Here is a 13,455-nt window from a genome sequence, read left to right as displayed (position 1 = left end):
ATAAATTATAAGTAATAACTAATAAGTTATACTGTTATATTGTTATAGGCTTATAGCTTATTAGTAATTTAGTTATTAAAAAAAAATAAAGTAATTTAGTTATTTAAATTATATTATTTTAGTAATTCTGATTCTGATTTTCTGATTTAGTGATTTTATCATTTTATGTTTTAACTTTTAAGCTTTAATCACAAAACAAATGTTCAAAAATCACAAAACAGTGAAAAGAGTCGAAAACAAAAGTTCAAAAAACAAATTTCATAAGACAACTAAAAGGTAAAGGCGTAAAGCTATCAAATTAAAAAGTGAAAAGTGAAAACCCTACCTTTTCCACAATTCCAAACTTCCACGGTCTTCCACAGCTCCACTTCCACGGTTCCACTGCCCTTCAGCGAATCAGCACTTCAGCCCCTTCTCTTCTTCTTTCATCTAATCACTAAATCACCTAATCATCAGTTCAGGCTGTTCAGCCCCTCTCTGACTCTCTCCAAGAGTCCAACAAATTTCCAAGTCCAAGCAAGTTAAGCAACATCTCTCCACTGGCTGACAAAATCCATCACGGTAAGAGTCCAAAATTTGTTCAAATTTCAAACAAATTTCAGATTTTCATCAAATCTATCACCGGCAACTCTAAGATTTTCTCTGTGGTTTCAGAGCATGACTTTTGTGGGTTGTGGGTTTCGGTCCTTCGGAGCAAGATTTTTATTTGTTACTCTTTGAATCTTTGCTATGGCCTATGGGGTTGTGGACCGTCGACGCCCTCTCTCTTAGTCTCTCTAGTCTCTGATCTCCAGCTCTCCGCTCATTGCCAACTGCCGACGGCCAACGCTTGACGCTTGTTGCTGACTACCAACACTCTCCCCATCTCTCTGCCGCTCTCTCTCTCTCTTTTCCGCCAATGTCGCATCCCGTACCGCCGGTATGTCATTGTTAATAGTTAATTTACATTTTTAGAGCATTTTGATTTGTTTCGTGAAATGGATTGTCATCTCAGATTCTCAGCAGTGTTCTTACTTGTTAGTGTGAAACTGTGAATATAGCCATATAGGCCCCCTCACTGCCTTTTCCAAATACAAGGGGATCTCTTTTTCTTTTCTTTTCTTTTCTTTTTTTTCTTCTCTTCTTCGGAGTTCAAAAAGGCAAAATTGCTTGTATTAACTGATTAGGAGTCAAGTACTTCAATTGTAAGGAAAAAAAACATGTCGCAAAATGGAACAAAAAAAATTAAGATATTATGATCAAATTTACACTTCCTCCTAGATAGATTATATGCGTTGATTGGAAATTATGTGATTATTTCATTTCATGTTAGAGGTTATGTGGTTAATAGTTAGTAGTGAAATAAAAATGATAAACTGATTTTGCTTGGATTAACTGATTTTGCTACCGAAGCATTGTCGTTGCTGAGAATTTAAAATAGTTGTTCCAATGAACAGAGAACCTGTTCCCATGTGATAAATATTTTTTATAAATGGGACCAATTAAGAACAAGTGAACAACACTATGATTGAAAAGACCCAATGACAAATAATTTGAAATAAATGACAAATATTTTCATAATGCTTGTGAATCTGTGATGATTTTTATTTTAGTTTTAATTGTGATTGATAATTTGGACAGAAATTAAATGTTTGTGAATCTGTGATGATTTTTATTTTAGTTTCAATTGTGATTGATAGTTTCAATCTAAAAACCGCTTATGAATGCTTGTTGTCACTTGTCACTAAAAGACTAATTAAAATAGAGTTAGTACACATTTAACAGGCAGGAATTCAGGGGATAGGGCACCAAGTTTAAAGATGTGGATAATGACTGCTGAATTTGATACAGTTTGCAAATGGTTTTGCAAGTTGTAGAATCAGAATAATTAATCGAGGACTGATTGATAGAGAGAATGGATTGTTTAATTACAATTTGGTTACAAGTATAAAGTTTCTTTTTTAATCCAATTAAGTTTAGCTTCATACAGAATCTTAAACTTTATTGAGCCAAATGAATTTTACTTTGCAAAATATGCTGCTCCCCAAAAGGAAACAAGGTGAAGTAAAAGATATTCTATTAAAAAAGTATTCACAAGAAAAAAAAATAAAAAAATGATTGAGATCATAGTTCTGCAATCAATGTGCTTGTAACATATAAGCGATTCTAAAAATCTGAATTTGGGTTAGCACTCTAGTTTAAGTTGGTTATGACAAGTACAAATTTTAAAAAGTAGGCTCTTTATAAGTTATTTTTGTTTCAACTTGAAAGGAACCTTTTTTTTTTGGAAATGATTGTTACTGTTGAAGTGAGTGCCTACATTTGAATATCTTCTTTCTATTGCTATACTGAGTTTGGGATTCTTGTTTCCATTGTCTTGTAAATTGTAATTAAGTACATCTTGTTTTCCACTTCTCCCCCCTTTATTTTAACTGCCTATATGTTAATCTCAGTTTGGTTAAAAGGGTTCTTTTTTTTTTTTTTTTCTTCATTCTAATTGACTAATGATATGTCATATGTGTGTAGGTGATTAATGAAGATTCGGTTATATTCGATGATGATGTGGTTGAAATAGATGCAAGGGAGGATCCTTCGATTCCTTCTATTCATACAAATCCGATAACGACAAAAAAGGTCCCGAAGAAGCGTAGGAAGACCTCAACTGTTTGGACACATTTTGATGAAGTTCCTTCTACAGATCCAAATGACACAAGAATATGGGCAAAATGCAAGTTCTGTGACCATAAGTATATAGCTAACAGTTCACATGGAACTGGAAATCTACAGAAGCATATGAAGGTTTGTGGAGGGAAAACTGATCATGATATTCAGCAGATGCTCCTATCTAGAGATCAAGGAACTCTGTCTGTAAGTGGCTCAAAATTTTGTCCTAAAAAATATAGAGAATTGTTGGTTGGTACAATTATAAAGCATGACTTGCCTTTCTCATATGTTGAATATGATGGTGTAAGAGAAGTGCATAGATACTTGCGTAGTGATGTACCATTAATTTGTAGAAATACTGCCAAGGCTGATTTGATTAAGATGCATATGTTGGAGAAACAAAAGGTTAAGTCTTTGTTAAATGTTTGTCAAGGGAGGATTAGTTTGACATCAGATTTATGGACTTCTTTGACAACCGATGGGTATATTTGCCTCACTGCACATTTTATTGACAAGAATTGGGCATTATCTAAAAGGGTGTTAAACTTTTCATTTATGCCCCCACCACATAATGGTGTATCTTTGGCTGAAAAGATATGTAGTTTGCTAGAAGAGTGGGGGATTGATAAAAAGGTTTTTTTCTATAACATTAGATAATGCTTCTGCAAATGATTTGTGTGTTGTGAATCTCAAACCCAAATTAAACATGAAGAAAGCCCTTCCTTGTGATGGTGAGTTGTTTCATATGCGTTGTTGTGCCCATATTCTTAACTTGATTGTGCAAGATGGATTGAAAGAGATTACTGGTGCTATCCAAAAGATTCGAGATAGTGTTAAGTATTTTAGAGGATCACAAATGAGAAAACAAAGTTTTCTTCAAGCTGTCAATCAAATGTCATTGGATAGTAATAAGGGATTAAAACAAGATGTGCCAACTAGATGGAATTCGACATATCTTATGCTTGAGAGTGCAATTCATTATAGGCGTGCTTTTGCTTATTTGGAGATGATTGACAAAAATTATATGTTTTGTCCTAATGCACTTGAGTGGGAAAAAGTGATTGATATTAGTAGTTTCTTGGGATGTTTTTATCGTGCTACATGTGTTTTTTCTGGTACCAAATATCCCACAGCCAATCTATATTTTCCCGTGGTAGCATTGATTTATGTGAATTTGAAGCAAGAGCTTGTGAGTGAAAATGGATATAAGAGATTAATGGCAGGTCAAATGATCTCTAAATTTGAGAAATATTGGTCAGAATTCAGTTTAGTGTTGGCCATTGCAGTTGTTTTAGATCCTCGTTACAAGCTGCGCCTTGTAAAGTATTACTATACTAAGATTTATGGAGCTGAATCTCAAGAGTATGAGAATGTGACTAAAATGTTGACCAAACTTTTTATGGAGTATAGTGTGGCTAGTGCTCCTGCAACTTCAAGCTCCACGGTTGTTCAACCTCAAGAAGGCTCAGATTGGGAAAAGGTAAATAATATCACAAGTTTCTTACTTTCTTAGCTTGTTAGTAAGTAGTAACTTAGTATATATACTCATAATCACTTATTAATTTTATGTTTATGTTATCACTTTTTATGTAGGATTTTCTAGCATTTGATGGAGTCGATCCTGATGCACAAAAGACTCAATTGGAACTTTATTTGGATGAACCCAAGCATTTGGATAAGAGTACGACATTTGACATCCTTTCATTTTGGAAAGGAAATGAATTTCGTTATCCTGAAGTAGCTGCCATGGCTCGTGATGTTTTGAGTATTCCTATTTCTACTGTTGCTTCAGAATCCACTTTTAGTATTGGTGGATGTGTGATTGATCAGTATAGGAGTTCACTCAAGCCTGATATTGTTGAGGCATTGGTTTGCACTAGAGATTGGTTATATGGAGAGCAAGGTAATGTTAGTTATTTGCCTATTTAATTTCTTCATTTACTTGTATTTTTTTTATCTTACTTTAATGACATTAATTTCTTTTATCTTTTGATATAGAACAAACTTCAATGAGTGTGGATAACGAAGAAGAGGACGTGTTGACATTGGATAGTAGCAGTTCTTGTGAGATCTCATGTTCTTTCTTTTGATCTTATGTTATTGTTTGTGTTTTAGCATTTGAGGTAGAATGACCAAACTTTTTCACATCCCAATGTAATTATTTTGTTTTTTTTTCCTTTAGGTATTGGAGTTGAATGACAAAGATGGACATGACAAACTAACTTGCGTTGGACCCAATCTGATGGACAATGAGCATATTCATTCAAGGGATCAAGACTCAAGAGTGGACAATTATGATGTGATTTTTTGTATTTGAGAATTTTTTGCCATAGAAAGGGCTTTATGTTATTACTTATTAGAACTCTTTCTATCCTCCAAATTTTGAACTATCGGAGAAGTTCTCTATTGCCAAAAGATTAATTGTTAAATGTTAATGCTACTTTAGAAATTATTGATAGTTCTTTGCTTCAATGGGGTTAAAGTTGCTGTGTACTTCATCCTCTCCAATATTGAATTCATTGCAGAATCACTTGCTTAGTGATCCCTTCAAACTCTCAGAATATTTCATTTTTGTATTTCCCTTTTTGCCAAGGTTGTCAGCATCACTTAATTGTTAGAAAGGTTATTTCTTTCATCATTAGAAGTGTTTGTATAGTCAACCAAAGCCAACATTTGTATACTGTTCAGGTTCCTATTCGCTTCAATTGCTGTAAACAAAGCCAACATTTGCAGGAGTTGCATTTAGAAACTAAGGTTTTGACTATAGTAGTAGTGATCAAAATAAGTTGGTTCCAATGAAGCAATCTTTACTTATATGAATGATGTTTTGCATGCTAATTGAAATTTGGTTCTTTAATTTCTTTGTATTTGCTGGACATTAGTTTGATTTGATCTCCAAATATGATGTCTAGAGCTGAAAACTTGGTTGGCTCAAATGCGGATGTAACTAGTGAAGGAACCTCTTCATCTGAACCGGTGAAGTTGGAATACCTGCAACGTATCTTGAGTAATATTGGGCCTACAGGTATGAATCTGTCTCCTTAAATTAAAGAATGCCTTTATATTTTATTTGTTTTTGTGCTCTAAACTCTCACGCTTTGTTATGTGATGATACATATTGCAGATAATGCTGGATATCCAGAGGAAGCTGATGATTTGATTTGTCATTTTTATATATCAATTTCTGATATCAGCTAGAGTGTAAAGAAGTCTGTCAATCAATAGTAATGCATGCTATTAAATATGCAACCTTTTGAAGCTGTACATCCCCGAGTTGTTCCCATCTAGGAGATTTCCCAGGACTAGTAATCCCATTTTCTTTAGTGATTTATTGTTATTTGCTTCTCATTTTTTTTCCTTCTTTTGTATTCCCTATATTGCTAAGTTTTTAGTACGTTATAACTGCAATGCTTGTAATAATGCCTTTTTATCTGTTACCTTTAAATGGGAAATTGAACATTCTTTTTACTTAAGGCTTCTCCCTAACTATATTTGTGGTTGCAGCCTCTATATATGTGCCATGTTCTATGGTACGTAGAGTTTCATGTTCTGTAGACTATTACCAAGCCAAATATAGGGTTTGAGTATAACATATCCACATAATCATCTTTAGAACATTAATCCTGCCATATGAAATGTGCAGATTTTGAAAAATCTGAAGAATGCTTTCTGGCCATTTCAACATGATCGTACCAGGAGTTTGTTCTTATGGGTAGCACATACAGCTATGGATAAACCAAATATTGCTGAGGAAAGGTATTCAAGTTTTCAATTCAATTGCAATGCAATCTGTACTTAACAAATAAGGTGTTCATATCAGATTCATATCATAATTTTTCCTTTCATAACAAATAAGGTGTTCATACCAGTTTTTGTTAGTGGTGTTCAGTGGCTTCATTTTCTTTTCTTTTTTTGGTTAAAAATCTTTCCTGCGTTTTACGACACTATGAGCTATCACTTTTCTCATAGAGTTTATTTATGCACTGAGGATGATCTGAAAAATTTAGCAATTACACATGCCTCAATTTTGATTGCATGCTTTATTTCTTCTGACTGCAGAGAAGTGTTCATGTTTGAGAAAGACAAAGTCACAGATTTTCACTAACAGTTCTGTAAGTCATATTTTCACTATATGATTGTTGATAATGACAATTGATCTGTTGACTTGTTAAAGTGAAAAGGGTACTAGAATTTGGCTGTGGGAATGATTGGTCAAATAAAAATATCTATTAATGCTAAGTAAACCTGGGCCAATTTTGTCATGAACTCCAGATTTTTTGTAGCAATGATATTATAATTACGGAGAAGCTACACTGATTTTGCTAATGCTTAAGCCTTAATGTTTCAAACTTGAGTTTCTAGTAGGTTGTTTGATTTCTGGTTTTTGGCAGTTCTTTGATGGACATTGCATAGGGCCATAGGGGGCCTCTTTTACCTTTCTTGATACTTGTGTTAGAATTTGAGGTCTTTAGACTGATTTGTGCATACTGCATAATGTAGACATCAGGTAAATATCATTTCTTTGCTCCTCTTCTCTTTCTGTAATTCCTCTACCTTTGCATATAGAGCAAGTAATTGCTTAATATGATGAACCTTATCATACTGCTTCCATAATTTTTTACTTGTTGGGCACCAAATTGATTGAGAAGTGTTTTAATGAATCAGTGCCACACAACATTAAAAATCCAGAATTCCTAAATTGTAGAAGAAATTGTGATTCCTGAATGAAAAAAGATGTTACAGATTTAACAAAAGCAGTCAGATTGCCAACACTTGCATCTGCAAACTCTCTGAGATGAAGGCTTCATCTTGTATGTTAGATGGAGCCTGTCCCTTCAGAGCCACATATTCTGCTATATGTTCCATGTGCTTTCAAATAGCTTGTTGTTGCACTGGAAATCATCTGTACAAATTTTTAGATAATGGCTCCCTTTACTTTATTTTGCTTTATCAATTGGTGAACATATGAAGTTATGAACTTGTGATGAGGATAACCCCACATTATTCTTACCAACATATATGAATAGCTTTGATTTCTTGTTCCTTGTTCTGCAAAATTGGGACTTATAATCTCAATAGTAACATGTATCGAAACAGTTGCTCAGAAAAAAGAAAGGACTTATTTGAACAAGTTCATGTTGTTATGTAATCTATTTTGTAATAATGAGATTTCTGTTGCTTGATTATAAATTCCCCCCTCCCGTCCAAGTGATGAAGCTGTGAGAATATATACGTGATGTTACTTCACATCATTCTGCAGCTTTTGTATTCCTTTTGCCTAATGTAGCAGATAATGGATGCCCATGTAAATTATGTAATAGAGTCCTCAGATAGATTCTTATAAGAAGCAGTTCTTCAGAATATAAAACTTTGGATAAACACAGCTTTTAAGAATAGGATCTACAAACAGAGTAGTTTCCTAGATAGCTTTTACCATATTGTAAAGGCATCAAGAAATGCCAGGGAGTGTATATAGTTTTAGAGTCAGGATGAGCTAAACAGGTTAAACGGGTCGTGTCGACCCGTTATGATAAACGGGTCGTGCCGGGTCGTGTCGACCCGATACGACCCGTTATGCTAAACGGGTTTCACGGGTCGTGTCGGGTGACCCGTGAAATAGCCGTGTCGTGTCGTGTCTGGGGCCCCGACCCGTTAATATAAATGGGTCGTGTCTGGGTCTAGCCTAAACGGGTCGCTGGTCTTAACGGGTCGTAAACGGGTTGTGTCGGGTACCCGTTTTGCCAGCCCTACTGGAAACCACCGCCTAAAAATCTTTTCCTGACTTGTTTGATAGTTTTCATAGCCTATTTAAAGGGGCTTCTAGGCAGTGTTTCTTTAAGAATTCCAGTAGAGAATTTCATTGTGCTAAGGGAAGGTTTATTGGGCATAAAAGTTTATATGTATCTCTCTTAGAGTTTATGTTTGTAATTGTTGTAACCGTTCAGCCATTGAAGTCTAACTCGAGAGGAGCTCTAGTTAAAGAAGTCAATAGAAGAACTCTCTATTTTAGGAAAGGGGCAGTTTAAACAAAAATTAACACACAAAATAGCCGTCCAAGATTTTTTTTTTTTTTTTTTTTTAGGAAAAAAAGAGCAGAGTAAATTTTTTTTTTTTTCCAATGTTAGCTTCAAAACACACATATATTTAAAACTGATAATACAATCAAATAGCAAAATAAAAATATGCAAACATATAATTGAGAGTTAAGTAATTTATGGGCACAAATTTCCCTGCAAATAGAAATTTTAAACAATTTACTCAACTCATGTTATGCGTGTCGTATGTGAAGCTTTCTTAGTAAGGCAAGATGTTCATTTATAAGGTTTAAAATAATTGAATTTTCTAAATGAGAGAAAAATTCATGTTTGATGAACCAAAAGTCAAACCTTATCTTACTAGGGTCTAGCCACCCTCATTTGATACACTTCCCCTAAGAAGCATCACTTTTGCTTTTACATAGTCCGTTAGTGACCGTCTATTTCCGCAATGATTTAGTTACTAACTATTTCTATAGGGATAAGTGTAAGGATTTATTTATTAGCACATTCAGTAGTGGATCTTTTATAACTGGATTTTCTAAGAATTTAATGCTTTTTATTATTTGTGCTGCAACCTAGAAAGAATGCGCCATAATTTATAGGTTTTAGGTTCAACTAGCAAGTTGGTCAATTTGACCATCTTTGCAAAAAAAAAATCTCTCTCACCATAATTTTCAAAAGTTAAAAACTAGAGAGAAGAAAAAAACAAATTACCTTAGGGGAGCTTTGGATAATGCACAATTTCATCATATGATAGAAATAGACTATCTAGCATTTCGATACAGCAGAGAAACTTAGCAGATATCAGACTTAAAATCTCAAATATATATATAAGTATATTTCAACAACGCATAATGAACTGAGATATCAGGTAAAAATACATGCGATATTTGAAAAGTTAACAAAAGAAAAGAAAAAAAAAATTTACTGCATCTTTTTCCCCCAATGTTTTATTTTTTTATTTTTTTTTTATTTTTTATGAAAAAAAAAAAAAACAGAAAAACAACAAAAACATGCTCTTAGGAAAAAGATGAAATCTAATTCTAACATGTAAGACAAAAACAAACATATCCTCAAGGAAAGGTTTGAATTTACCAAAACAGAAAAACAGCCACCCGACGTGCTTTTTCTGACATTCTCATAAATACCTGCAGAAGATTTTCTCAAAATAACAAGAGAAATATGAGGATAAAAATAATAGTTCCAAACAAAAGTGCAAAGCATGTGAAAAAATGGCAATGAGCGCAAGATGCAATGCATAGAACCCGACATGCTCTAGGATTAGGAACCATAATCCTAGGCATGCTATTTACGCACCAACTAGGTGAGTCCACTCCTCCTCAAGGGGTGAATGGTCTCATCCTTTTTTACCTATACCTTCTTGCCCTTAGGAGCAGAGTTGTGGGCCTTGTCCATCTTGTCCAATCTGCTTAGGACATTCTGCATCATGCTTAATAACCCCTCATAAAGGTGGTTATTCTTGGGTTCATGGGGCTTTGACTTGAAGCACTTGGATTTTTTAGGACCGGTCTTGCCACACTGACGGCAAGTTGGAACAAATCTGTAAGGGTGTTGCTGCTGTTACCGAGGAGTATGTTGAGCCTTGAGAGGTCTAATGCCTGATCTTTCTTTCTTTGGCTCTCGCTTTTTGACTCGAGGCTTCTAAGTATGGATTTGTGCACAGTGAGATCGAATGTGACAGATGATGCCGCAATGATGGCAGGTAGGCATACTTCTTTTGTTGGAATGCTTCTTGACAGGCTTTGCAGATTTAATGTTAGCATTCTCACAAATAACAATCCCCTTACCTTTTTGAGATAGATGTCTCCTATGCGGAGGGACATATTTAGACTTGGAAGGCTCTTCAACTTTTCATTTCTTGGGAGCATCCTGGTTATTCCAAGGTCTTTGGGATTTCAACAGATAATAATTTGGTCTAATATGACCAACAATCCCACAATGAGGACATGTAGGAACAAACTTGGCTTAAGTTTGTTTTCCTAAATGATCATTGGATTTAGGCTTTACATAGTTATTCAAGCAAGAATTTTCACAATTATCCAAACAAGCAATATTGACTTTAACTTCTTCAGCTTTCACAGGCTTAACAAATAGAGACTTAATTTCAGAATTAGAAGCATGTGAAGTAGAAGCACTCAAGTCATCAACAATCACACTAAGCTTGTTAGAAAAATCTTTTTGAACACAAAGCATGCTTTTCAAATTTTCATTAGAGTTTATTTAAGAATTTCTTATTTCTTTCAATTCATTCTCAAGTGATTTAATAGTTTCAACAAGCATAGTATTCTTAGATTTTAAAGAGTCAATTAAAGCATAAGATTCAGACAATTGACTAACGAAAGACTCTTTTTCTTGATACACATCATAGAGCTCTTTAAGGGATTTTTTTTAGAGTGTACCTAATTCCATACAATCCTAAAGAATTCACCATCAAAATCATCCTCATCATCAGATTCTTCATTAGAAGAATTCTTCCCTTTAGCAGCCTTGAGAGCATTGAACTTGGCTTTCTTAAAAGGAGGCAAAGAAAATTCATAAGTTAGAAGAGACCCAACAAGTTCTTCAATTTTCATGTTATCAAGATCTTTACTTTCCTCAATAGTGGTCACCTTAATCCTGAACCACTCAGGCAAAGATCTTAGAATCTTTTTAATGAGTTTTGAGTAAGAGATTTTCTTACCAAGACTTATCATAGAATTTTTCCAATCACTGATCTTGGTGTAAAACTCATTAAAAGTTTCATCCTCTAACATCTTAATTCCTTCAAATTGAGAAACCAACATTTGAAGTTTGGCAGATTTAAAATTTTTTTTGCCTTCATATGTGGTTTCTAATATTTCCCATGCTTCCTTATAAGTTTCACAATTAGAAATTCTTGAGAATTCTGATGGTGAAAGTGCTTGGCAGATGGCATTTAAGGTATCATTCGAAATACAAGAATGAGTTTGAGGAATAGTCCATTCAGCAATTGGAGCTTCTGGTGGGGTCCATCCAGATTCAACAATGTGCCAAATGTCTATAGATTTTAGAAAAAATCTCAATCTCACTTTCCAATAGCCATAATTGGTACCATCAAAGGCAGTGACAGAATTAAGATTTGGAGCCATGAAGAAAAAATAATAATAGGAGTCTAGAATAACACTCAGGAAATTAATTCAAACACGAGTGAAACCGGTTTGATACCAATTGAAAAATAAAGAGTCCTTAAATGTGTCTGTGTGTGTAATCAAACCAAACATGCAACCAAAATATAAAATGTGGAAAAGAAAAGAACACAGATATTTTGGTTACGACGTGGAAATTCTTTGCACCAAAGAGAAAAACCACTCCGGGGTAGCCAAACCCAGAAAATTCACTAACAGAAGAAATAGCTAGTTACAAAGCAGTCGTACTCACACAAACCAATGCAGTAATCGTAACTTTAACTTTGACATACTTATATGTGAACGCTTCTCAATCAGACTTCATGTCTGAAGCGTTCTTCAATGGATTCCTTTAACTTAGAGCTCCTCTCTAAGTTAGACTTCAAACGATTCATTAAATCACAACACCAAATAAACACTCTAACAGAGTTAGCACATCTAACAATTTCTGCCTAAACACCCTCGCTTAGCACACTTACAATTCATTACCGAATTCTTTACAATAACACAACCTATGAGCCTCTTTAAATAGGATTCTGAAAACCTAATTCAACACAAATTCTAATTTCCATAGGCGACGTCCAGACCTGCAACTAAATCTTCAAGAAAACTCTGAAGCGCTTCCAGACTTGCAACCCTAGCGTCTGGACGGATGCATAAAGTACTTCCACTGTCTGCAGTCATCGCATCAACGACTGGACCTTCTTGTAGATTGGTGCTTTCTGTGGCTTGCATCTGCTGGACTGTTCAGACTTCTTGCAGACAAATGCTCTATGTGGCTCGCATCCGCTGAGCCATTCGGACCTTCAAAAGACTCTGAGTTTCTGAGCTAGCCATCCGGACTTTGGCATCTAGGCGTCCGGACGGGCTGTAGGGAAAATCAACTTCTCTGATTATAAAGTCTCCATAATCTTTCCTTCATTAGGACCTTTCCTTCTTAGGTATATTCTATGCAGATATTTCCTTGTTCAACCTTTTCCATTCTGGAATAATTTCCTTGTTCAGTTAATTAATTCTTCAAAATATTTGCTCTTGCCTTTTGAGTTATTCTGCAAATCTTCCCTTGTTCAGTCCTTTCCTTTCTTAATTAATATTCTGCAATATTTTCATCGCTCAGCTCTTTCCTTTTCTTTAAGAATATTTTGCAATATTCTTTCTTTCTTGGCACTTTCCTTTTCTTGAGGAATACTCTGCAATATTCTTTCTTACTTAGCTCTTTCCTTTCTTGATTAAAATAAATAAGTTTTGATACCGAATTTGCCAATATTAAAAACCCAACAATTTTAATTTTTGTAGAGTAATCGGTTTTTGTCCCAGAATGGCCAAATGGGGAGTTTGTTGGTTTTTATTATTGGCTAAATTATGTCGACAAAAAGGTTACTATATTGGGACACAAAATTACTCAGAAGACTTTCAGAAGAATCTGACAGGAATATTGATCAAAAAATGAAAGAACCGAATTAGAAGAAATATTGCAAGAATATTAATCAAGAAAGGAAAAAGCCGAACAATGAGAGTATCGAGGAATATTAATCAAGAAATGAAGGTGCACTAATTTGGAAAATATTTTGAAGATCAAATTGTTCTAAAAAATTTGGATTCCCTGCCGC

This window comes from Alnus glutinosa, chromosome 1 (assembly GCF_958979055.1).
Source record: "Alnus glutinosa chromosome 1, dhAlnGlut1.1, whole genome shotgun sequence".
Classification (NCBI taxonomy): domain Eukaryota; kingdom Viridiplantae; phylum Streptophyta; class Magnoliopsida; order Fagales; family Betulaceae; genus Alnus; species Alnus glutinosa.
This window is presented reverse-complemented; position numbering follows the sequence as displayed.